General features: G+C 38.6%; 1 long non-coding RNA gene across 5 annotated transcripts; it reads right to left on the bottom strand.

Annotated features, from left to right (window-relative positions):
* Positions 1-1,593: 1,593 nt before the first annotated feature.
* Positions 1,594-23,293, bottom strand: LOC135223818 (uncharacterized). 5 transcript variants are annotated; one of them, XR_010316592.1, is made up of 5 exons: positions 23,187-23,293; positions 22,632-22,758; positions 5,858-5,948; positions 5,553-5,662; positions 1,594-4,564 (listed from the first exon to the last, which is right to left on the bottom strand). It is a non-coding gene; the product is annotated as an uncharacterized LOC135223818 (long non-coding RNA). The 5 variants fall into 5 exon arrangements; XR_010316594.1 differs by having other exon boundaries at positions 1,594-3,483; positions 3,564-4,564; positions 22,632-23,272; XR_010316591.1 differs by having other exon boundaries at positions 5,484-5,662; positions 22,632-23,272.
* Positions 23,294-26,404: the final 3,111 nt, after the last annotated feature.

Genomic DNA, 26,404 nt, shown 5'->3' with positions numbered 1-26,404 from the left:
ATACTTATAAGGTATGGATGTAAAATTCTTAATTCCAGGGGAGCTTTGATCAGGTCTTCGACCTAGAATTTATAAAAATAAAACTGTAATAAGGTTAGTGTTAAAATGTAGCCTTTGATATATTATAAAGGTATTATCCTGTCACCTAATAACTTGATAAAAGGTACGTTGTGAGCTTCGAGGCTCTTGGAGATAATCCAGACTTCACTGAATGCAAAAGATTTTTAAAATAGTTTACCTTACATTTCTGAGGAGATGAGAGAACACTTATTTTCAGTCTACTTTTCGTATTTAAGGCTTAAATTGATATGAGATCCCATGAACAGTTTAAGAATCATTTGATGGAATAGAAGGCACAGAGAAGTTTCATACTTTTCCTAATAAATATCACAGGAAGCTTTGATGGCAATTGATGAAATGTTAACTTTAGTTTTGATGGTTAATTCCAGGTGTTCACAGGTTTAATCTGAAATTTGTCTACCAGTGATTTAATGGTTAACTGAACTTTGACCTTTAGATATGGAAATAAACTGTTATATCTTGCCAAGATATATACATGCATAAATACATTTATTTTGGTGGCTCCTAACTTTCCTTACTTAGACAAAGTAACGAGATTACTGTTATTAAAGGTATTTTACAAATAATACATGGTTTTATTGTGTCGTATTTTAAAGCAGGGAGCATATTGTTCGTTAAGAGTTTTCATAGATTTTTAAAATTTAATATTTCAAACTTGAAAATTTTAGTGGCGTAGTAAAAGTTTCCTAAGTTTTAATCTAATGGAGTTTTCTTGTGTAGGTCGATTTTCAACAGGGTGTTTATAGTAATGAAATTCCAGGAACTTCTAGTTACCTGACAGTGGTTTGTTTTAATCAAATCTTTGCTTCAGATGCTCTGCAATTCTAAATGTCATTTGACGATGGTAAAGATGAAATTTAGTTACTTATAGAGTATTGTTCACAGTAGTTTGTGGTTGTTTTATCATAGGGATGTCTGTTAGCTTTGATTCTTTGGCTTAGTTTGTGATTGTTTTAACTTCTAGACATCTGTTTTTTCCTGTTATCTTTCATTGCCTTAGATTGTGATTGTTTTAGCTTCAAGAAGTCTGTGAGCTTTGATTTTTTGCTTCGTGTTGGTTTTATTTTGATGTCTGTTGGCTTTGATTTGCGTTAGTTTGTGATGGTTTTGTCTTTTGGATGCCTGTTAGCTTTGTTACTTTTCCTGAGTTTTTTGTCTGTTAGCTTTGATATTTTGCCTTCCTTTGTGATGGCTTTATTTTCAGAATGTCTGTTAGCTTTGAGTCTTTGCTGCAGTTTGTGATGATTTTGTTTTTAGGATGTCTGTTAGCTTTGATTGTTTGCCTTATATTTCAAGCTTAACTTTGACTATAGGATGAGCTTATGCCTTCCCTGTAGTACACCTTATATTTCATGAATACTTACGTCATAATTATGAGAGAGAGAGAGAGAGAGAATGTTGGAATATAGTTAACCAAACACTGTGAGAAGATAGAAATACCTTAAAAAAAAAAAAAAAAAAACTAAAAAAAAAAAAAAAAAAAAAAAAAATTAATACAATGAAGTCAGACACTTTTACTGTACACACATTAATGTAAAGAAAATGGACATACTGAATCATGTCTAGACAACATAAATATGACTGAAGAGCGAGTGAGGAAGGTAGAGAGAGAGAGAGAGAGAGAATGTGGTATTCAAGATGAGAAATTGATTGACATCTCAAAGATATGGTCTGTACATGTAATGAGAAAAAGATTATAAGGCAAAGTAGATTACGTGAAGGCCATTAGACCCAGAGTTTATCAAGAATCCAAGAAAACTTTCACAGTGCAGTTATGTACGAAGGTATAATGCAACCAATTAAATTGCCGAGGTCTAATTGTCGTGGTCCAAGATTGTATAGTAATGTAACAGATAGAATGCATAAAAGGTGATATTATTATTGATCTGGAGTGAATCAAATTGGGAAAGGTGGTCTGATTTGCAACCTGACTTCAATTTCAAAATTTGCCAATTATGTACTTATATCACAATGTTTTATAGTGAAACCTACCATCTACTTCATAAATCACAAATAATGTTTTGTAACTCTTAACACTTCGTTAGAGTTTCAGCATGGCAACTCTAAGAATATTATATAATTCTGCTTCTTGAAAACAATACTTCATAAAAAGCTAACATACGGCCAAAACACACTTCACGGTGAAACTTACATAAACCCGAGTCTTAGAAAGAAAGATAAGATGAAAGTGAGTATACAAAAATGTCATATTTGTTAAAACAACTGCTCAGCAGATGGCACTTGCACAATCACATAAGCAAAGCAACCCAGTGAATTGTCATGTAAACCTGTGCTTTCACGAGATGCACCTTTTGCTTAATGAAAACAAAACTTTTTTTCACTTGTGCCTAGATGCTTCAATAGAAGATCAGCCAAATAGCTATTTAAACTATTACAGAGTGGTGTTACTGGTAACTGGAGTCTCCACCTGCTAATGGGGCAGTCTCTCATCTCTCAAACTTCCTTCATCCTACATATTTCTGCAGAATAGATGTGTGTAGCAATCGAAGGAAGTGGGAGGAGGGAAGTCCCCATTAAAATTGGAGAGCTTTATATCCAGAAAACCTATGACTTTTAAAACTAAGTGACTATAAATACTGTAAACCTTTTCTTCACTGTTGCTTCAAAGGTAATAAAGAGAGAGACACCTTCTGATGATAAAAATGATCTAACATTCTCGTGAAGTAGGCTTGAAAGGGCAATGCCTAATAAGCAAGCTTTCATAGCATAAAGGCCCATTTATGGATAAAAAGTCAGAAAACCAAGTGACTGCAATATCAAAAATACAATCATCAAAGGAATATGAACACTACATCAACATAAAACCCAAGGTAATGAGGCTGCTCCGAAGGATTATTACACTTCCTTTCTAGCGTAAGAATATTGGCATCAATGCGGTCAGAAAAATAATTCCACAGTTTATCAGCCTCCTCATATAGACACCAGTTCCAATTTGAAATGTGCAAGAAATTAAAGGTGTTAGTCTTTAAAATGCCGCTATCTTGTAATGTACTTTGATACTTAAGTGTTCCTACTTACTCCAAGGAAACGCCAAAGACCTCAATGTGAAAAAAAAAGAAATTTTAATTACTCCAGAGAAGAAGAAGAAGAAGACCACCTATGTCCATTAAATCAGCTCTAACTAAAGTTAGGTTATTAGGTACGTAACCTATGTCCATTCAAAGAGCTTTCAGCTAACTTAATTAAGCTAGGTTATTAGGTACGTGACTACAGCATGACAAATAATCCAATGCTTCAAATGTTAATTGAATACTATTTCTAATAAACTGCCCTGAATTCGTATCTTATATTTAAAGAGAACGGGCAACACAAAAACAATCTAATGATGCGTAATAAACGATAAATAGATTCTCTAGACCAACAACTCAAAACCAAAGAGACCTGAAACACAAAAACAATCTAATGATGCGTAATAAACGATAAATAGATTCTCTAGACCAACAACTCAAAACCAAAGAGACCTGAAAAAACTTATCTAGCTCTAATAGTTCCTCTATTTCTATTGCAAATATAGGCTTCATTTTGGCACCATTCGCTACTCTCCATTCAACTCGGGTATTTCTTGCCGTCTCTGATAGCAGGAACATTCCACTACTCACAAAAACGGGTAAATGGATTTCTTATTGAAAAGTACTAACCTCATACCAGCAATCAAGTACCCGACCTGCTTCCTGCTGACAGGCAGTTATAAATTACAGTATTACAGAGACTAGCACCTTCGAAGAAAGCAAGAGAAAATGTAGACAAACTCAGATAAATATTTCAAAAACGTATATGAAAATATATACAAGACACTAGAAAACATAACTCATCAGTGCATAAAGGAATTCCTCCCAGAACGAAAACACTAAATATTGAAGTTTAGTAGCTGCTTTATCACTATCCAGCTACCATCAGTAGTTGAGTTTCCACAACGAAAAAGAATATCACCTTGAAGATTTCTCGAGATTGCTGAGCAAAGTTAAGAGGACAAAATAAGTCACAACAGTACTCTGGAAAACGATCACACTACATGAGATACCATAGTGTAAAGATCACATAACAGGGAAGACAGGGAACCCAACTAACTAGAGGAGAACCTACCAACTGATAACCAAAGATTTTTGCTAGTTTCGCCACCTGTTCAAGTCTCATAGAGGCCTGGCACAAGTGAAAATGAAAAGGTCTCTTACTCATTTGGATGCACATTCAAATACATGAAGTTAAATGGGTGGAGGTACCTAGAAGATTTTCTAATCCATTGGAGGAACAATTTTTAACAACTAATAAAATAATATTTTCCATAATATTCTTGAAATGGCACGTGGCAGTGTTACTCTTCTTAGCGTGTTCCATTTTTCTTGTGTTGAACAGTACCCGTTTAACAATAAAATAAAAAAATAGTTTCCATAATATTCTTGAAATGGCAAGTGGCAGTATTCCTCCTCTTAGTGTGTTCCATTTTTGTGCTGACAACAGTACCCTGGAAGAGAGGGTACAGTTTAGTATAGAGCAATTTTATCTTAAAACCATAAAAAAAAAAAAAAAAAAAAAAAAAAAAAAAAAAAAAAAGGTGTCTTGGCTCCAAACTTTTCCCAAAGTTAACAGGTAAATTACTTCAATGTAACTCCAATATGCTTGTTGGGTCATATCGAAAGATGACTACAATAACTCAAGATTGATATACTGGAGTTGATTTAGATTTGGCAATCAAAGTTTTGCAAATGCCCTTTTAGTCTTGAAACTTATTACATATAAAATTCACATCACGACGAGATTACATTAATTTAGCCCTGACCATCTACAGGTTTTAGCAACATCCATTTGAGTACAAGTTCTTGAAATCGTCGTTCTTCTCCAATTATTTGACCATTTAAGCTATTATTTCTTTCAAAATAGTAGACAATGAAATAATATTACAGTACTCATTTAAAAATACCAAAACCAGCATCCTCAGATGAAACGTAATTAGACAAGTCTCAGGAATGGTAGAGAGGATTTGAAAATGTCAGACCACATGCAAAAAAATCTTTAGTGGATTTTTTTTTAATCTTTACTTATTGATCTCATAATTATTATTTCAGTGAAGTGTCAAAGTTTCTGAGATATGTTAAGTGCTTTTAAACGCACTTCTACACCGTTTTGTTCTTATTCAAAACTTAATATCATATGAGAAAATGCAACTAATTAAACTTAGAAAAATGGGGGATAATGATTTTAATTAATGAGAATATCCTTACAGTAGTTTAGACTAACCAGAAGTCCCATCTAGCTGAAGGATGGTCTTAAAGATTTGCCTTTAAACGAGAAGGAAAATTTGCAATCTAGATCCCCAAGGGGAAAGGTGGTACCATAGCTTAGGCTACCATTCACGCCCAACCACTTAAGAGACGAACACTTACACATAACCATAACCTTTCAACACTTTTAATTGGTGACGCATTACCATTCCTAATTACAATGAAGCTCACCAGGTGCATAACCAGGGAGCCTCCTGTTAATGCAAAGATTATGGTCACTGGGTTCAGTCCAGATAAGAGGTAGCTAGATGTGAATGCTTCTCGATCTACTCCAACAACTGCTGAAAAGAGAATTTTTATCAGTCAGATCATTATTTTCACAATCAGGCCTACCACTTCAGTCCCTGTCATGGCTAGTTTCCACAAAGTTACTGAAATGACCTTGCCTACATACATTATAGCTGTTAAGCTTCTTAGTCTTTAAGGTTAATATCATGAAAATCCTCACGAAAGTAATAATCTTAAATAAAACTTACTTCTAGAGCATATGCAAGTTTTTTCTGCTCCCATGCCGATTTGATAAGATCGTGGAAGGTCCACGACTTCAGGTCTTCATCAGAAATCTTACTGAAACAACAATAACTATTTAACAATCAAACTATAGAGATCACACAATATTAAAATTATATTGTTATGATACAATAAAGTTTTATACATACTTACCTGGCAGATATATACATAGCTATTACTCCGTCGTCCCCGACAGAAATTCGAATTTCGCGGCACACGCGGCAGGTAGGTCAGGTGATCTACCCCCCGCCGCTGGGTGGCGGGAATAGGAACCATACCCGTTTTCTAATTCATATTTTTTCTTCCAGCTGTCTCCTGAGGGGAGGCTGGGTGGGCCATTTAATTGTATATATCTGCCAGGTAAGTATGTATAAAACTTTATTGTATCATAACAATATCATTTTTATACATTCAACTTACCCGTCAGATATATACATAGCTGATTCACACCATTGGTGGAGGGTAAAAGACAGCTATTACTGAATATACAGGTAAACAACATACGTTGTAGGTAATAAAATCAAATAAAAAACCTTGGTTCCTATTGGTGTTTAGACGAAGGGTTCGACTTCTTCTAGCTATTGCTAGTAGTCTGCTTCGTCTCAAGAGCCTCAGCGAGGATGTGACCTATGAGTTCTTGTAGATCTGTCAATGGGTCTTATCCACTTACTTGACAGAATCTAGTGGTCATTTGTCAACTGGGGTATTATCCACTTACATGACAATACACCAATGCCTATTGGCATAATTTAAGGAGCACAACACCGATCCCGATCACCTGATCCTAACACGAGGGTTTGTGCTTAATTTGAAAAGAGCTATCCCCAAACTCATTTCAAAATAAACCAGAAAATATACACTTATGTTAAAAAAAAAAAATTAAAAAAATAATTCACTAGTTAAGGATCAGTGTCGTCTCCCTATCCCAGCAACGCATCCGTGGACACGTATAACAAAGAGAGAAGGATCTCTCATAGGCCACTTGATCTCCTTCGTGCAAAGAGGAGTCAACACAGAGTTTGCATCTCCCGTTATTACAGCTAATATGTCTCTCACGACATATTGTTATGGAAAGAACAAGAATTGTTTAAAAGCCCGCACTTCAAGCGCTTTTAATTCTTAGCTGTTTGAAGGAATCATCGAGTTACTCAAGAAGTGCTTTAGAGATTCCACTGTTCCAAAGAAGACCAGGGCTTTCTTTGAAATAGAACTCTTCTGGATGAAGCCCAGAGCCTGGCTTGCGCTTCGCGCCTGCCTGGCGCCTCGCGCCAGTCTGGCGCCTCGCCCCCCTCCCGCCTGCCTGGCGTCTCGCGCCTGCTGTTCGCCTGGCTGTCCCTGCTTCCCTGCTGTCGCCTGGCCTGTCGCCTGGCTGTCGCCTGGCTGTCGCCTGGCTGTCGCCTGGCTGTCGCCTGGCGCCTGGCTGGCGCTCGCTTGCCTGGCGCTCGCGTCTGGCTGGCTCCTCGCGCCTGGCTGACTTCTCCCCACTTGCTGGAGATTCGAGCTTGTTAAAGAGTCTCGATGAAAACTGGCAATGTCCACCTCGGACACTTTATTTGCCTGATTTATTCGCCTCTAGCGCATCTGCGCCAGATTGGAGGCCTACTCCTTGTCCTCCTTTCCCCATCAGTACAATGGAACAGTTGGTTTATTTGGACTGTCTTGCTCTGGCGTCTTTACTCCTGTTTGGCATTTGCGCCTGATTGGCGCTACATTGTCCGAAAGTCTGAACATCCACAATCGGTTTGTTTAATCAGGAACGAATGTGGAAAAAGGGTGGAAGAAATTCTTTCACTGAGCTTATGGCCTCCGTAACAAGGGGAGGTAATTTTAGTCAGCTACATCCAGTAGACGATAGGAAATCTAATAGTCCGAGAGACCAGTCTTCCTCCGAGGAGGATCATACTTGATACTTCCGTTGCTAACGAACACTCTTCCTACATGTTGAAGAGTTCTCTTGTTTTTTGCAAAATCTTCCCTATCCTTGCACGAAGGCAGGGAAAGAGCCTGGAAGTCTAAGGAGATTCTGAGCTGAAATTGGGAGGATTCCTGATTTCTAGCTCTTTAAATCTCTTCGAACCTTCTGGGAAGTGGTTTTTTAAGCCCCATCGTATTTGCAAAGACTCTGTCAGCAAACGTTTAAACCTTATCTCCTTTTGTAGATGAGAATGTAAATACATTGCCTGGACAACGAATCCTTTATCTGAAAGCGTTGATCCAGGAATAAAAGGTTTTAGTTCTTTTGCCAAACATACCATGCTGGCAGGAACCCATTGCCTAGTCTTTCTAGAATTTGATTCCAGATTCCAAGCCCTCCCAAATTTCACTCGTCATTTTGGTCCTTTAGTACCAAGAAGAAACATTGATGAGGAGCAGTTCCATCTTGTCAGAACACTGAATCTGAGGCCCAAATAGGATCCCATTGTAATTATCAGATCTCCTAGTCTTGTCGTATAGAGGTATTGTATAAGATCCCTTAGATCTTAATGCTCTGCTATCTCCAATTCCCTTTATAGAGACAGAGTATATAGCCTTTTACTGCGTTCTTTGATAGCAGAAATATACAAAGGTGATTCTTCCTCTGAAAGGGAAGAAAAAACCGCTATGTGGTTCACAGAGATATCGGAAGAGGACAGTTTTCTCATTCCCTCTACACGACCTGCAGTAATCATATATATCTTATTCATGACTACTGTCATTTACCTTGAAACATCCTCTCATTCATGTCCACTTCTGGTCAAGTCCCTTGGCCCCACGCAGACAGACTCAGAGTGGAGAGGTTGTTAAGGTCCATTGAAAATAGATGCTGAAAGAATATTCAGACTGTCTTGGAAAAGACTTGCAAAACTTGCTATGAGAAGAACGTGACCTCTGTGAATCCAACCTCTCTAAGTCTAAAATGAGGCATAACGTATTATCCTCTCTTTCTTTGACGCCCTTTGTCTTACATTCTGTAAAGAGTTTATATTTTAGGGGAAAAAAGACTAAATTTTATTCCCCTTTCTAAAATAAAGATGGCGTAGATTGCTACCTCTCTCTTATAATCATTCTTCCCGTCCTTGTGCCTGGGCAACGAGAGAATGGAAAATTCTATCATCGTTATTCAGCAAAACAACAAATTATTATTATCCTATTCTCCTAATAAATGACCAGGATCGAGGAGAATCATTCAAGATTCCTATCCTAGGACATCAGCCGTAAGTACGGTTCAAATACTTGAAAGCCCTCTCAACCCATAACTGAGAGCTCTTATGAGTCTTTTCCAGTACCAAAACATTACAAGGTCTCCCTTGTTATATGTTTACATAGGAGTAGGATAATATAACATCCTGTTAATAACAATGAAAGAGAGAGAGCAGCTGCATTGTTCAAGGGACATAGCCAAAAACGTGCAATAAAAAAGGGGTTGCCAAGGTCTTTCTAAAACCTGCACCCAGATTAACTTATGAGTCCGATATATTTTCTATCACTTGTCTCATAAGGTTGAGGAAAGCGAGAGACTTCTAAAGATATTGGTTCTCTTCACCATGTAAAGGACTATAAAGCAGAAGAACCCACTTATCCTGACACGTACTACGTTCGCCTGTGCGATTCTAGAATAATTGTCAGTAGAGGGTTGATCTGGCAAAGAAAGTTTCTCCCAAAACAACTCCTTTTGCCAGGAAAGAAGTCGCTCACGCGACCACTATATCACCTGACATGAGAAGTCTGTTCTTGTTAGAGACTTCCGCAATTTCAGTTAATCCTGACAAGGGCCACGGCCGCCTGTGCGATAACTTGTGTCCCTGTCAGGAAAAAACTGATCTTGTGTCAGTTCTCAAAGAGGAACTCTTGAAGTCTATCTCCAAATACTGAGAAATTGGAGATCCTGATGTCTTGCGCCTGGTTGGCGCCTCGCTCCTGGGAGGCGTCCCGCTTCTGGCTGGCGTCTTGCTACTTGCAGCGTCCTCGCATTTACCTGGCGCCTCTCTCCTGGGAGGCGTCACGCCTCTGGTTGACGTCACGCGCCTTGGAGCGTCCACGCGCTTGCCTCGCGCCTCTCTCCTGAGAGGCGTCACGCTTCTAGTTGACGTCTCGCGCCTCGAAGCGTCCTGGCGCTTGCCTAGAGGGGGGGGGGCGCCTCGCTCCTGGTAGGCGTCATGTTCTCTGGCTGGCGTCAACCGCTTTGGAGCGTCCTCGCGCTTGCCTGGCGACTCTCTCCTGAGAGGCGTCACGCTTCTTGTTGACGTCTCGCGCCTCGTAGCGTCCTGGCGCTTGCCTGGCGCCTCGCTCCTGGGAGGCGTCCTGCTTCTGGTTGGCGTCACGCGCCTCGCAGCGTCCTCGCGCTTGCCTGGCGCCTCGCTCCTGGGAGGCGTCACGCTTCTGGCCCATTACTTGCAACCGTGGTCAGGAAATCTCGATATCAAAATAAGAAGAGGTGCTGTAAGAATCCTATAATTTTACAGTACATCCATAGTTGGATTTTTCTTCTCAATTTTCCTCTAATTCGAGTATATCGGAAGGGGAATTTTTCTTTCCTCGGTTAATTCTTCCGTATCCCCCCCCTCTCTTTTTTTCCTGAACAAGAAATATTTGGGCTGGCGCCTCCTACTAATTATCTTTATGTTATGTGCCAGAACATCTGTGTCTTTATGGTACCCGACATCCTTCATATGTTAATTCCGTTCTTATTATGAAAAACTATTATATACGTAGTATAATCCATTCAGGGAAACCATTTCCCACTAAAAGAATGTTTCCCATTCGACTCATACAACTTCTGCGCAATATCCGATTCTAAATACGGTTGTGTCGTTTCTCGAAAGACTTAACCATAGCGTAGTCTTGAAGTGAATCTCGATTACATCTCTCTTCTCACTAAGTATGTACTCTAATAAGACATGCTTTCGTAAGTATTAGTGCATTAAATAATATAATGTTCTGCTGCATTAGAATCCTTTAATCATGTTATCTACGGTAAACAGCATTGAAAGGTTGTAATATCTTTCTTATTGAAAGCTTCCTAACAAAAGGCAGACAATATTTATTTATGACAGCTTAGGTATTCCCTCAATCCGAGGCTAAGACCACGATTGTAGGGAAGAGATACGGTTAGTTATCCCATTCCGCAGGAGAGAGAGCTGTAACCGACCGCTCACGACTGAGAACAACATGGTACTGCCGCTGGTCTCTCAATTCAAAGCGAAAGCAGTCTTCGAAAGCCGACTGGCCTTCCCTTTCCAGAGTTGCCAGTTACTCCATTTAATAAATGAATCTATTAAAATTTTATCGAGCTTCAGGAAGCTTTATATAAGCATAATTAAGCGAACGAGACTTCGACAAGTCTAGAAACTAAATAGGTGTCGTCTAAACAATCCTTTTAAACAATTTCTTCCTAGGAAAGTCCTAGAAGGGTACTGGTAATTCATGGAAACCTCTTCTAACACGAAGAAAAATGTTTCTATCCTACTCTCAATTCACCAATAAAGATATGCTTCTCCGATCACTTCTCGAAGACACGAAAGCATCATATAACTCATACTCTAGCGTAATAGAATACTCTATAATACTGTTACATTAAGGTAAACCGTATTAATTTAGGAAATTTTGTAAGGATTTCAGTTGACCATTATAGCATAAATTTCGGTATGTGAGTATGCCATGCCATACCGTAGCCTAAGGCGATTTGTCCTAACACTGGTAGGAGCTAGAAGCTTAAAAAGTCTTACATATATGCTTTATCACTCAACGAGATCCATAATTTCAAATCATTCGATTGACAAATAATCTAAATCATTCTAATCAGAATAGATCTATATCTAAAAATGCACCGATGGGGAATCTTATGTTGAAATAACAATTTCATACCCCCATGGGATAGCGTTCTCGTCTAGTTGCGAAAAAAAAATAATTCTACCAGAAGGCATTATACGAGGATCTTCGTCAAATTCATTCATTCGAAGTTCTCCTATCCATCCATGGAACAAGTTAGGTCTATTTAAAAAGGGGAAAGGAAACAGCTGTTTTAGGATTCCTTTCCAATGGCTATCCCTGGCAGTCTGGGACGCTCTACAGAACCTGCCGAGGGACGCCTGACCGGTGGGGATTCTCTGAAACCTCCTTACGGTTTTTCGACATTCCTTCTCCTCTGGACTTGTGAGCTTGGAAGAGGTCTAGACCTGAGAGCGAGACAAGAGCCGATCAGACGCACCCTCCATTGTAATGGGGGAACACTATATTCACTTCTTACGTTCAAAGAGTTCGCATTTGAACTATATCCAAAGTCTACAATTTGCAAATATGATATTGTAGATTCTGCGGAGTAAGAAGGTGATGAGGATGCATCAACTACTAGTACTGTTACTACTATAATTGCTCGTTAACAACCAGAGACTAATAAAGCTTCTAAAGGATAAGTTTACTTTTCTGACCTTCCCCCAACTAGGAAGAAAGATATACCAATTTCTCAATCAAAACTAACACTTATTTGTATTAACGAATAAATAAAAGTAATTCCCTTTCATGAAAGTATAAGTAATTCACTTTCGTGAAAGTGCATGAGTGTCTACCGAAAACTTTGGTAGTTACAAGTCACTAATCTTCGAAATTTTCGAAGTTAATATTATCAAAAAGTTAACAAAAGCGTATGCCGAACCAAAGATCCATTACTTCCCTGTAAAAGTTATCCCAGACGATCGATGGCGATGAAACACTAAAATCCATCAGGAGGAACTGCAAACGTTGTTTACATTCCAAGCGACAGAATTATGAATTAGAAAACGGGTATGGTTCCTATTCCCGCCACCCAGCGGCGGGGGGTAGATCACCTGACCTACCGGCCGCGTGTGCCGCGAAATTCGAATTTCTGTCGGGGACGACGGAGTAATAGCTATGTATATATCTGACGGGTAAGTTGAATGTATAAAAATTAACTATTGTAATAGCAAACAGGCCATGAGCCTATATGGGAAACGCTGCCTTTACCTCTTTCATCTTCGAAATATTCTACGCATCATCTAGATATTTTACGGTTTTCATGATGCTTCTAAAAATTGTTCCTCTGGGGTCTACTTAAACTACAGTTTATTTTAATACCCACAAAAAACAGATAGTACTGATACAGAATTCCAAGCCTAAGTTGTCCTACACTAACACGTAACAGTACTGATACAGAATTCCAAGCCTAAAGTGTCCCACAGCTAACACAATATTACTGATACAGAATTCCAAGTCTAAATTGTCCCACAGCTAATACAGATAATAGTACTGATACAGAACTCCCAGCCTAAGATGTCCCACAGCTAACACAGATAATTATGATACAGAATTCCAAGCCTGAGATATCCCACAGGTAACACAAGATGTTACTGATACAGAATTCCAAGCCTAAGGTATCCCACAGCTAACACAGATAATAGTACCGATACAGAATTCCAAGCCAAAGATGTCCCACAGCTAACACAGATAATAGCACTGATACAGAATTCCAAGCCTAAGTTGCCACACAGTATACAACAACAATAGTAACAGATACAGGAATTCCCAAGCCTAATTTTGCCCCCAACAGCACACCAGATAATAGCACCTTGATACAAAATTCCAAGCCTAATTAATTTTGCCCCCACAGCTAACACAGAATGAATAGCACTGATACAAAAATTCCAAAGCCTAATTTTGCCCCACAGCTAACACAGAATAATAGTACTGATACAAAAATTCCAAGCCTAAGTCTTTGCTCCCACCCCCAGCTAACACAGATAACAATACTGAAACACAAATTCCCAAGCCTATGAGAATGTTCCCCACAGGCTAACAGAGATAACGAAGACTGAAACAAAGAATTCCAAATCCTTAAATGTCCCACAAGCTAACAGATAACAATACTGAAACAGAATTCCAATCCTAAGATGTCCCACAGCTAACAGAGATATTAGTACTGATAAAGAATTCCAATCCTAAGATGTCCCACAGCTAACACAGATAATATTACTGATACAGAATTCCTAGCCTAAGATGTCCCACAGTTAACACAGGTAATTGTAGTAATGATACAGAATCCCAAGCCAGTTGTCTTATAAGTGTTAAAATGCATAATAATGCCAGTGACATGTACCCTTTTATTTAAGAGGTTTATTAGCATGATAAATAACTTAACATGGTAGTTTAGCAAAGACCATTTAAGCAATGCAGCTGATAAAACAATCTTTTGAAACAAATTAAAAGGTAAATGTATGTAAGAATATTGTAAAACAATTAAAATACACTTGACGTGTTCAAAATGTCCAAGATCCACGTGGTTTTGTTTATAACACACGGTGAATGTTTATCATAATTGTGTTTATAAATTTCGAAGTAGAGGGCTGGGCGAGGTTAGTGTTAACATGGCTAAGGCTTACACCAGATGCTCAAGTTGTAGGTTTGACATTTTCAATCTGTGTAAAATTGAAATTTCCATAACTAGATCCTATCCTTTGTCATGTTTCTGTCAAGGAAAATTAACATATAACCACACGTTCGTATTTTATCCAGTTCCCACAAACTGCAGGATTAGTTCATGTATATCGTAGGAAGTGTCTCAATATTCTGGTAAGAACCTAAGTGATAAAGACTGTACTAGAAGAATTTCGTTAAAAATGCACCTTTGCTCGAAAATTGCTGGAAAAACAACATAGCTAGCAACTCTCAATCGCGCATCAATAAAAAGTTATCTGGTAAGTCAAACAAATGCACTAATGGTCGAAATTCACGCTTAATGCCATAAGAAAGAGACTTCGAATGACGGAGCAAGAGGAGAGCTCTTTTGGTCGAAACTCGCATCGATATAGTAGTTATTAACGACGTTATGGATCGTGCAGGATTTTGTCTCTGATTAAGCTTTTCATATTTTTGGTGTGCTTAAAAGTTCGGACTGATTTGATATAAAACTAAAAAACTGGTTAATTCTATATAAATTTTTTTTAGACTGATTCCAATACATTTTGCTAAAATTTACTAATTCGATATAAAACTTTTGAAAAATGGTTGATTCGATATAAAATTGTTGAAAATTGACCTATCTCACATACTATTTTTTAAAATGGGTGGGTTCGACATAAAACTATTTTATAAGTTGGCTAGTTAGATCAACTTAAAAATTGCGTAATTCGATACAAATTTTTTTTAAACTTGTCAATTCAAAAAAATTTCAGAAATTGGCTAATTCCATACAAAACTTTTAAACATTGGCTGATTAGATATAAAAGATTTTAAAAATTTATTGATTCTATATAAGGTTTTAAAAATTGGCTAATTCGATAAAAACTACTTTAAAAATTTAATTCGATGTTTTAAAAAATTGGCTAATTCGATAAAACTTATAAAAATTGGCTAATTCGATAAACAATTTGAAAAAATTCACTATTTTCGATAAAACTAATCAAATAAAGTGGCTAATTCGATATAACTTTTACCAGGGGTGTAAGAGAACGATCTGACTCTCCCTAGGTTATTATTGATTGAGGTTACTTGTCAATAAATGAACTGAAAAAATCTCCGTTGCCTCTTCGATAACTGTTGCAGGGTTTGTAAAACCCGTACACTAGCGATTCATAGCGATTTTCCCCAGCTACAGCGTGTGCGCGCGCGCGCGCCCTCTCTTCTCTCTCTCTCGCGGAATACCACAACACAGCTTTTTCCCTGGGAAAAAATCTGCAGCGGAAACTGAAAACGTGATAATGGCATAAAGGGATTATGGAATTAGCTTCATATCAGCTCCTTTGTTCGAAAATTGATGGGAAAAAATTCATAGTTAGAATCTCTCGATCGCAGAGTAATAAAGGGTTAGGTATTTCTACAGAAGCAATCCGCGGTGGCTTAGACTATGGCAATTGACTGATTCCTATGTTATTTGAGTTACTGTACAAGATTTAAAAGTAATATCCATTCGGCCGGCTGTAACTAAGCAGTAATTGACCTTTGAAAGTTACATAATAGCCGCACCAAACTCAAAGGTATATTAAAGTTTAGTTCCAACCAAACGAAAAAAATATTCCTTACAACCCTTGTAAAGCAACTAAAATAACATAGAAAATGTCAATTGCCATAGTCTAAGTCACCGAAGAACGGTCCTATAGGAAGGTACCAAGTATTAGTTACGGTGAAGGAAATGTAAACACAGCCGCCATATTTAAATTCCCCAACCACCACGGAGCCATATGTTCACTAAGGGGGGGTGGGGGGTAACGCACAGGGGGTGGGCGGGGTAAGGTGGAAGATACGAGTTGTCTTAGCAGCACACCACTGAATAGTAACATACCTTGACGCAACTTTCGGCGAAAGCCTAACACTCACTTTCCTAAAACATAATAATTAAGAATAATGTTTGGACCTTACCTTAAAGGGTGGGAGGGTACAAAGCAGCAGCTGCTTTTAAGATGTGCGTGGAGGCGGGTCTTGGATTCCTCAAAATGCAGCTTGAAATAAGCAACAGCCAAGTACCCGACGAAGTTATACATTCTCCTCCCGTATCTTGGAGTCGACTGAATGGGGGGCAAAAGACCTGCTTTCTCAGGAGGCCGTGGTCCTGGCAAAAACCGATTAGTCGATCATAATTACCTGAGTAAAAGGCAGAAAAATCTTTGTAACTCATGTAACAATTGTTACATGAAGTTGGCAAAGAGTTCCTGGTGAGGGGCTGGGGCGAGCGTGAAGTAGATGCAGCAGTGGATGTCATGGCGGCAGATTCAACAGTGTTGGAGTTCTACAGTTAGGAGGTGGCAGGAGGCCAGACCGTAGAAAACAGGGTAGGAGAGGTGGGGTGGAGTAGTAAAAATGCTTTGATGCTATTGGTTGAGGCAGGGTGGGGCTGAGGTAAATGAACAAGCACTTAACAAGATAAGTTGGCAATGTTAAGGGTAATAAAAGTAAATGGGTAGTTAAGGAACTAAATGTAAATGTGGGATGGGTTCAAAATATGAAATAATACAAATACATATATAACGGGCCCAGGAGGGGATGGGATTTAAGTCCTGGGTGGTAAATGTGTAATAGGGCCTATAGTTGTTTTAATAAATACAAAAGACCAAACTAAACATAGGTTAGCATATAACAAAACTAATTAAACTTGTAGGGGATGTTGCCTGACCAGGGGTGGGGTTGGGCCTGCTGTAACCCCCCTTAAAGAACCAAACCAACCTAACATAACCTAACCTAGCAGGGGATGTAACCTTACCTAGTAGGGAACTTAACCTAGTAGGCAATGTTGCCTGACCAGGGGGCTTTGCCCCCCGTACCCTCCCTTAAAGGCCTAACCTAACCTAGTAAGGAATGTAACCTAACCTAACCTAACCTAGTAGGGAACATTGCCTGACCAGGGGGGCTTTGCCCCCCGTACCCCCCCTTAAAGGCCTAACCTAACCTAGTAAGGAACGTAACCTAACCTAACCTAGTAAGGAAATACTAGGCCTAACCTAACCTAGTAAGGAATGTAACCTAACCAACCTAACCTAACCTAACCTAGTAGGGAATATTGCCTGACCAGGGGGCTTCGCCCCCGACCCCTACCCCCTTAAAGGCCTAACCTAACCTAGTAAGGAACGTAACGTAACCTAACCTAACCTAGTAAGGAAATACTAGGCCTAACCTAACCTAGTAAGGAATGTAACCTAACCAACCTAACCTAACCTAACCTAGTAGGGAATATTGCCTGACCAGGGGGGCTTCACCCCCCCGTACCCCCCCTTACAGGCCTAACCTAACCTAGTAAGGAATGTAACCTAACCAACCTAACCTAGTAGGGAACATTGCCTGACCAGGGGGGCTTCGCCCCCCCGCCCCCGGTACCCCCCTTAAAGGCCTAACCTAACCTAGTAAGGAACGTAACCTAACCTAACCTAACCTAGTAGGGAAATAGTAGGCCTAACGTAACCTAGTAAGGAATGTAACCTAACCTAACCTAACATAGTAGGGAACATTGCCTGACCAGGGGGGCTTCGCCCCCCCGTACCCCCCCTTAAAGGCCTAACCCAACGTAGTAAGGAATGTAACCTAACCAACCTAACCTAACCTAGTAGGGAACATTGCCTGACCAGGGGGCTTCGCCCCCCGTACCCCCCCTTAAAGGCCTAACCTAACCTAGTAAGGAACGTAACCTAACCTAACCTAGTAGGGAAATACTAGGCCTAACCTAACCTAGTAAGGAATGTAACCTAACCTAACCTAGTAGGGAATATTGCCTGACCAGGGGGGCTTCGCCCCCCGTACCCCCCCTTAAAGGCCTAAACCTAACCTAGTAAGGAATGTAACCTAACCAATCTAACCTAAGCTAGTAGGGGATATTGCCTGACCATGGGGGCTTTGCCCCCCGTACCCCCCCTTAAAGGCCTAACCTAACCTAGTAAGGAATGTAACCTAACCAAACCTAACGTAGTAGGTAACCAAGTAGGAAATGTAACCTAACCAACCCCCCACCACCCCCCCCCCCCCCCCCCGGTATCCACCCTTGAAGAACTAACCAACCTAGCCTAACCGGGTAACCCCCTTCAAGGAAGTAAAACTAGTAGGTAAACCAACATATAACAAACTAAACCTAAGGGTATGTTGCCTAACTGGGGGAGGGGATTCGGCCCTCAGTAGGTAAAATGACATATAAACCTAACTGTGATGGGTGTGGAAGTGTTGTAAAATGTTAAAAGTAACCATACATAACTGCATAATAGTAAGGAAAGTGGAAGGGAGGTGTAAATTGTAATGTCTGTAAAACTGTATGATGGAATTATTTAAATGTAGGTTTTATAATAATGGCAAACTATATATTTATATGTTAAATATTTAAATGTAGGTTTTATAATAATAATGGCAAACTTTAATCTAGGTATTGGTATCGGTGAGAAATGAATTGTAAATGGTGTAACGTAAAGAGCCAGTCGTGAATACTGGAAAGGGGAGGGATTGACTTGTGTATAAATGATATAGGGAGTGTGTATGTAATATGCAACGCAATGTGCAATTTCACGTAACAGGTAGGTAGGTAGGTATCGAAACGTCCTAAAACTGAGTTCTATATCAACACGTAGGCATTTTTAGGTGTCTGTCCTCAATTATAACATAATATTTCAAGTTATATATGGTGAAATGATTAGGTGGGGATATTTCAAAACAGTTATTATACAAATACTATGGAAAAAGGAAAAGGAATAAACACTAGAATTCACATAACACGTTTAATAAACAAATTAGGTAAATGCTTTTATGTAACTCAACGTATGGTTACCAGCCAGGGTTCCCAGATGACACCACTACCAACCAGCCAAAGTCTACCATGAAACCAGGCAAAATCCCGCTAAATGGAAATCCAAACCAACCCAAACAACCGGCAAATATATGTGCGTTATATTTATCTTTATAAATGCATATTTTTTTATCATATATATGCTTGTATAGCGGCATCATAGTTTTAGTTAGATAATATAAACTAATATAAGAATACAGGAAAAAAACGAGAATGAATTGAAATTTTGAAATGAGGCTCGTTCTCTGAGAATCCGGCAGCCTGTTTTGTGGTCTATGGTGTGTGTGTGATTTTTATTTTAATTCCATCTACATATTTTGCTTAAATGTTACCAAGTTTTTACTGAAAACCTATTCAAATTCCCCAGATTTTCCTGAAAACCTTCAAAAATTCCCAATCTGGGGAGAGATTCCTCAAACGTTGGATCAGTGTTTAGCTCAAATGGAAAGTGTTTGAAAATCAGCCAAAATACCACTAACCAGCCAAAGTGAATTTTTACCCACCAAATTAGGAAAAAAAGCCAAATTTGGTGAGAAACTGCCAAATCTGGGAACCCTGTTACCACCCAATCCTTCACTCAGTCCGGTAGCAATGTAGGGGTCATACTGTAACGTGTTTGGCTAAATACATATATCCCTCCCGTAAACCCCCATTTCTTTCCTCACTAAGAAGTCTGAGTTTAGGCCAAAAGCTCCCTTACAGTTAGCGCATGCGCAGTAGCATTAGCGCATAGTAGGATTCAGTGTTGTGGTAGTAGTAGTAGTAGACGAATATGGATGTGGAACGGCTCCATTATCGCTAGTTTTATTTCTTATTTCCGCTATATTTCGTGTTTTTAAGTGATAAATGTGGGAAATACCACAATAACACTGCAAAATCTCCCCCCAAGTGGTTTCTCCCCACCCAAAACCCCGGTTCCCACTGGGGGTCCCCCTTACCGTAGGATTGAGTTGGGGTTTTGTCCCCACCCAAAACCCCGGTTCCCAATGGGAATCCCCTTTACCGTAGGATAGAGTTCAAAGGTAAATTAGAGTCGTCCGAATAAATATTACTTCAAATTCTTGTTCAGGAGGTAAAACTGCATAGAAAAACCGCAACTGCCATACTCTGGGCCGCCGCGGATAGGTACACTAGATCTACCAAGGGTTATCTGATCAAGTCAAACAACTGTGCTTATGGTCGAGAGTCCCGCTTAATGTCATTTGAAAGACTTCGAATGAAAGAGCAAGAAGAGAGCTCTTTTGGTCTAAACCCGCATCGAAAGACATCATTAACAGCGTTATGGATCGTGAAGCATTTTGTCTGTCTGGTTAAGCTTCTCATATTTTGGTGGCTTAAAAGTTTGGACTAATTTGATATAATACTCTTAAAATATGAATTAATTCTATATAAAAAAATCTTATAAAAATGGATTATTTCGATACAATTTTCTAAAATTTACTCATTCGATATAAAACTATTTTGAAAACGGTTGAATTCGACATAAAACTATTCTAATAGTTGGCTAATTAGATCAACTTGAAAATTGCGTAATTCGATACTTTTTAAACTTGGCTAATTCGACATAGAATTTCAAAAATTGGCTAATTTTTTAAAACTTGTCAATTCAAAAAATTTCAGAAATTGGCTATTTCCATTGCACACTTTTAAACACTGGCTAATTAAATATAAAAGATTTTTAAAATTTGTTGATTCGATATAAGATTTTAAAAATTGGCTAATTCGATATAAACTAATTGAAAATTTTATTAATTCGATGCGTTTCAAAAAACTGGCTAATCAGACATAAAACAGAGTATCGAATTAGCAAAGTTTTATATTTTTTACAAACTAATTAATTCGATAAAACTATTTTTAAAGAGTGGCTAATTCGATATAAACTTACCAGGGGTGTAAAAGAACGATTTCACCCTCCTTACGTTATTATTGAGATAATTTGTAAATAAAAAAAAAATTACAAAAAATCTCTCCGTTTGCCTCTTCGATAACTGTTGCAAGGTTTGTAAAGCCGGCACACCAGCGATTTACAACGATTTTCCCCAGCAGCTACTGTGTGTGTGTGGGTGTGCGCGCGCGTGCGCTCTCTCTCTCTCTCTCTCTCAATAACACAACAGCCTTTTCCCTGGAAAAATAATCTGCAGTGGAAACTGAAAACGGGATAATGGCATAAAGGGCTTATAGAATTGGTTTTTCACAACAGCTTTGAATTTACGTTCGAATAATTTGAAAAAAAAAAAGTTGCAGACCAAAATGCTGATAAAACAATTTCCATGATGCTAACCAATACTAAATAATTTATTCTAGTGAAAGTCATTGCAACCTCCTGATAATATTTGCACGTACAACTCATGCATCTAAAGTAAAGTGAAAAGGGAGAACAAAATTGATACTTTGAATGGAGGGGCCCCACTGTGGTTAAGCTTGAAGTCTGCTGCATACACACAAACTTCTGTGCTTATAATGATCATACCATTTGTAGTTATCTACCGAAATCCAAAACACTTATGGTTTCCGGACACCGTTTTAAAGTATGCCTAGTTCCATAAACTCATTTGCATCATTGCCTCGAATGATTTAGCAAACATCAACAAACTGAAGTAGTTGTCTGCACGGAGATGTCAATATCAACGATTTTTTAAACAATATAGCAAAGGTAGTAGGTAGGTAATGCAGTACAGGAGAGGTAATTTGACAGATTCACCGAAATGACAAATTTAAGTTTTTTTTTTTTTTTTATGCCTGTACGTCCATTCATCTTCGATGGGCTGGGGTACTTGAAGTGTGCGGCGGAGCTTTTCTAGGTAAAAAAGTAAACAAAAGACTGTATAAAATTCAAATTAAGGTAAAATAAACATTATCCCACCCGTATTACTTCATAATCATTCTTTTACTTTAGTAAAAAAAAAAAAAATCCATTATCTCCATGCGGGGCTCTTCGGTAGAACTACCAATTTCCTTAATTAAAAATTCTTATTTTCCTTCACGGCTTCACTGCCAAACATCGAGCCTCCCAGTTATCACACCAACTCTCAAACGAACAGACACCATCAGATTATTAAACGGACTAAATCCATAACACTATCCTGTCCTATCTGTTACATTAGCAGAGACCACACTTCCCATTCACAGGTAAAAGCACACTCGTGGGCTGTTCATATGGACAAGAACCCCTGCTGGCAAAAAGACCATCTTAATACAAATAACCTACTTCTACAAAGTAACCTTTACGAGGTAAAAATCTCAAGCAGTCGGTGCCAAAAAAATTCTTAAAAAAACAAGAAACGTGATGTCGTCATTTAGGCCGGTGCTTTACGCCCTTCCCTCTGATTAAAGAGATACCACAAAATTGGTTATTGTAATGCCTATTCTCTTGAGCCTATACTGGGAACCTCCCTTACCTTAATATTAGTTCCAGAACATCTTCCATTTCCCTCCTGGAAAAACTAACACATTAGTTAAAGCTATTCTACGGAGCCTATGTAGAGAACCTTCCTTACCTTAATTTTAGTTCCAGAATCTCTTCGACTTTGCTCCCGGAAACTCCAATATCGGTTAATGTATGCCTATTGCATTAGGCCTAGGCTGGAAACCTCCCTTTGTTCCAGAATCTCTTCCATTGTCGTCCTGGAAAAGCTAGCACTGGTTAATGAAAGCCTATTGTACAAGGCATAAGCTGGAAACATCTCTTAGTGCATGAATCTCCGCACTTTTCCTCCTGGAAAGCCAGGCAGTTGAATAATACGCCTGGTATGCAATCCCTTCATCGGCACGGTATTTAAATTTCCTCAAAATTGCGGACAAAATCCCTCTTCCATCTTCCTCCTGGAAAAGCCAGGTAGTTGAATTATAATACACATGGAAAGCCATCCCTCCAGCAGCATTGCATCTGCATAACCTCACACTGTCAGAATTCGCCGGCTCTGGGGCCAAGTAAAAGGCAGCAGAAATTGGTCACAGTCTTCAGTTTCTCTTAGGGCCAACACGACACGCCTTTGGATACGTTACGAAGCTCCATTTTGACCGAAAAGTTTTTGCATCACAACGATACTAACCTCAGTTATTCGTAGCCACAATATTTTAAGGGAATGTCTGACTATCACAGTTGATCTCACTAGGACAGTGACTCGGTCCAATTGACAGTGCTCCCGAAAACTTTTTCACTAGCTGTCACTATCAGCCAATGGCAAGAGTCCATGCAACTCCCTTTTCAGCTGAGAAGGGAAAAACGCTTCCTGATTGGCCCAGACATGAAAACAAAGAAACCTCGAGATGCGTCAATATTTTCAGAGGGTATTACCTTATTTTAACGGACTTACTATTTTAAGTGACACTTGATTTTTAAAAAATTTATATGTGTTCGAATGTTCACTCGTATTTATAGTTTTACTATAAGAAAGTTCGTGTTCCATAATTTCCAGGAGTCTAGACATGCACCCCCACCCCTCTCTCTCTCTCTCCTCTCTCTCTCTCTCTCTCTCTCTCTCTCTCTCTCTCTCTCCTATTTTCACAAGTTCAAAAGTCCTTCCCTGTCGTACCTTTGGTGGGAGACTTGGAACAATTGTCCCAATTAATGTCTCCTACATGTTGGAAACAAGTAGGATACTCCTTCCCAGAACAAGGGAATCCAGCCCCAGGTATCAATACAGGATTCTTTTGTCCTTAAGCATCACTTCCCTTGGCATTAAGTAGCCCTTTGTCTTCGACTTCTGCAGTATCTGGAAGATTATTCAAGAAGAATAATTATAGGAATATCCAGTCTATGAGAGAGAGAGAGAGAGAGAGAGAGAGAGAGAGAGAGAGAGAGAGAGAGAGAGAGAGAGAGAGAGAGAGAGAGAATTAAACCTGCATGCAACAAGAAAGGCAAATCGAAGATAATTTTGATCAATGAAAATTTGCAATAAAAATAAAATTATTATTATAGGAGACTTCAATGCCCTTAAGATAGTTATCCGATATCAACGATAATGTAATTACAATTTTCTGGGCATTATATCATTACCTGAAATTATCAACAATATTCATATTGTCGAAAGAGAGAGAGAGAGAGAGAGAAAGAAAGAGAGAGGGAGAGAGAGAGAGTTAACCCTGATTGCAACAAGAAAGACGAATCACAAATTATTTTAATTACAAGGTCAAGTGCAATAAAAATTCTAATTAAAGACATGAAAAATGCTATAAAAATATATTTTGAACAATTTAGTTTTTCATGGGTGCAGAGGTATGGAAGTCTGACTGTTAAGTCTACAGAAACGAACAAAAATAAGATGCGTTTGTGACATTTGACTCTTAATTATGATCTGGATCCTTGGATCACGATATAAAATGCGGCATACTTGGCGATACAATAAACTTTCTAATTATTATGGGAGACTTCAATGCTTTTAAGATAGTTATCCGTAATTTTGGATATCGCTGACTATACTCTGTTTTTTTTCATCTGTCCATCCGCCTGTGGTGTTTTTGTATGGTAACACTGCGTCCCGGGCTTTAGATAGTTACATTCAGCTTACATTCAACGATTATAATATCCTATTTCGAATATTAACGGTGTAATTCGCATACAGTAAATTATTAAAACACTTTTCAGTTGCAAATGTACACCCAGATATCCTTTTATTTACCTAAAACTTACAATTAGCGTAACTATCTAAAACCAGGGACGCAGTGTTACCATACAAAAACACCACAGGCGGATGGACAGATGAAAAAAAACAGAGTATAGTCATTTTTCTGAAAATTTTCAACGTTTAACCTCATCAAGAGGAAACTTACATACAAGATCCGTGCAGCGGGCATTCTAGGGATAAGTTGTCTGATTCAGGCAATATACTGGATATTAAAGATGGTCAGAAGTGCTCAAGATCTCGGCCTTCTCGTCATAGTTAATCGGACTGGGATACCTCGACCGGAGACTGTGTATTCACACCTAGGTCATATAATCGTGTTTTTTATATATATCTGTAGTTTAAATGGATGTTCTCCCAAACGTCATTCACTGCCCAGTGATTTCACATAACTTTTTTTAACGTCTAAGTTCTTCGAAATCTGTTATTAATGACTTAGCAAGTTTGTGAAGATGGATAGATTTCTGCAAATCTTATTCTTTCTACAGCACGTAACACATCCAGGATCCTTCTTGCGTGGGGTATGTTCAGTATCAACCTACCTTCAGGAAGATAGCTACAAGTCTTTTTTACTGCACCTACCATATGCCAAAACATACCCAGATTCTCGGCTGTGGAGTCCTCTTGCTCTAGGTATAACGCTCCTTGATTTCCAATATATATCAAACACCTCTGACTATTCCACAAGGTCTTTTTTTTTTTTTTTTTATCAAATACCACAATTTCTGCTTGAGGGGCGAGGAAGGATATCTTCACTTTTCTTCCTCACCCTTTTTCATTCTCACAAGACCTTTTTCAACTTCTTCTTGTACGTTTTGTTGCTGAATATGCCATCAGCTGTGGTGAACAGAACAGATCTTTAAAGAATACGCACAACATACTACATTTTACCCAGTTTAAAAAAGAAAAAAAAGGAGTCAGTTAGAAAAAAATCAAAGTTACAGTATTGGCAGTGGAAATTTTGCGTTGCTTTCAACATTGCTGTATTGCAAGCACATTGCTATATAAAGCAATTTTTCATTCACATCCCATTGTTATTTCTGTAACTTGAATTTCTTGCAACGTTGCCATATTGCAAGCCACTTGCATTCTAAATATATTCCGATTATACATTCATATTCGTCATCAGAAAGCTGATGTATTGCGTGCTTCCCGTCCAGACGAATTCTGCACTGATTGCAACATTTTCAGGCGCATTCGTGATCCCTGAGGCAAAAGTACTACAGTATTTAAAGTTCACAAAACTCCAATTTGATCACAAAAATTCCTAGAAATATAGCCTTGACGTTTTTTAGCAGCTTAAATTAACGTAAACTGAAATAATTACACTTAAAAATACCGTCCAGGTTGAAATCGTTTCAAACTCATTACAAATATCTCGAACGAAGGCTGTATCCTTGGTGTTTTGGCTACTTTTGAATTGATTGCATCATAGTTTCAATGCAAGCAAACAACTGCAATTTTGCAGTCATATTCATGCTTATCTGCTGAAAATACTGCATAAGACCCAGTCTGAGACCTTCAACAAATTATTTTAATTGCAAGGACAAGTGCAATAAAAATAAATATTCTTTGTAACTCACCCCAGAAATAACAAGGAATTTCACAGTAAGAGAACTGTTAAATATTTTATCCTCAAATGTTGA

Source organism: Macrobrachium nipponense, chromosome 10 (assembly GCF_015104395.2).
Source record: "Macrobrachium nipponense isolate FS-2020 chromosome 10, ASM1510439v2, whole genome shotgun sequence".
NCBI classification, from domain to species: domain Eukaryota; kingdom Metazoa; phylum Arthropoda; class Malacostraca; order Decapoda; family Palaemonidae; genus Macrobrachium; species Macrobrachium nipponense.
This window is presented reverse-complemented; position numbering and strand designations above follow the sequence as displayed.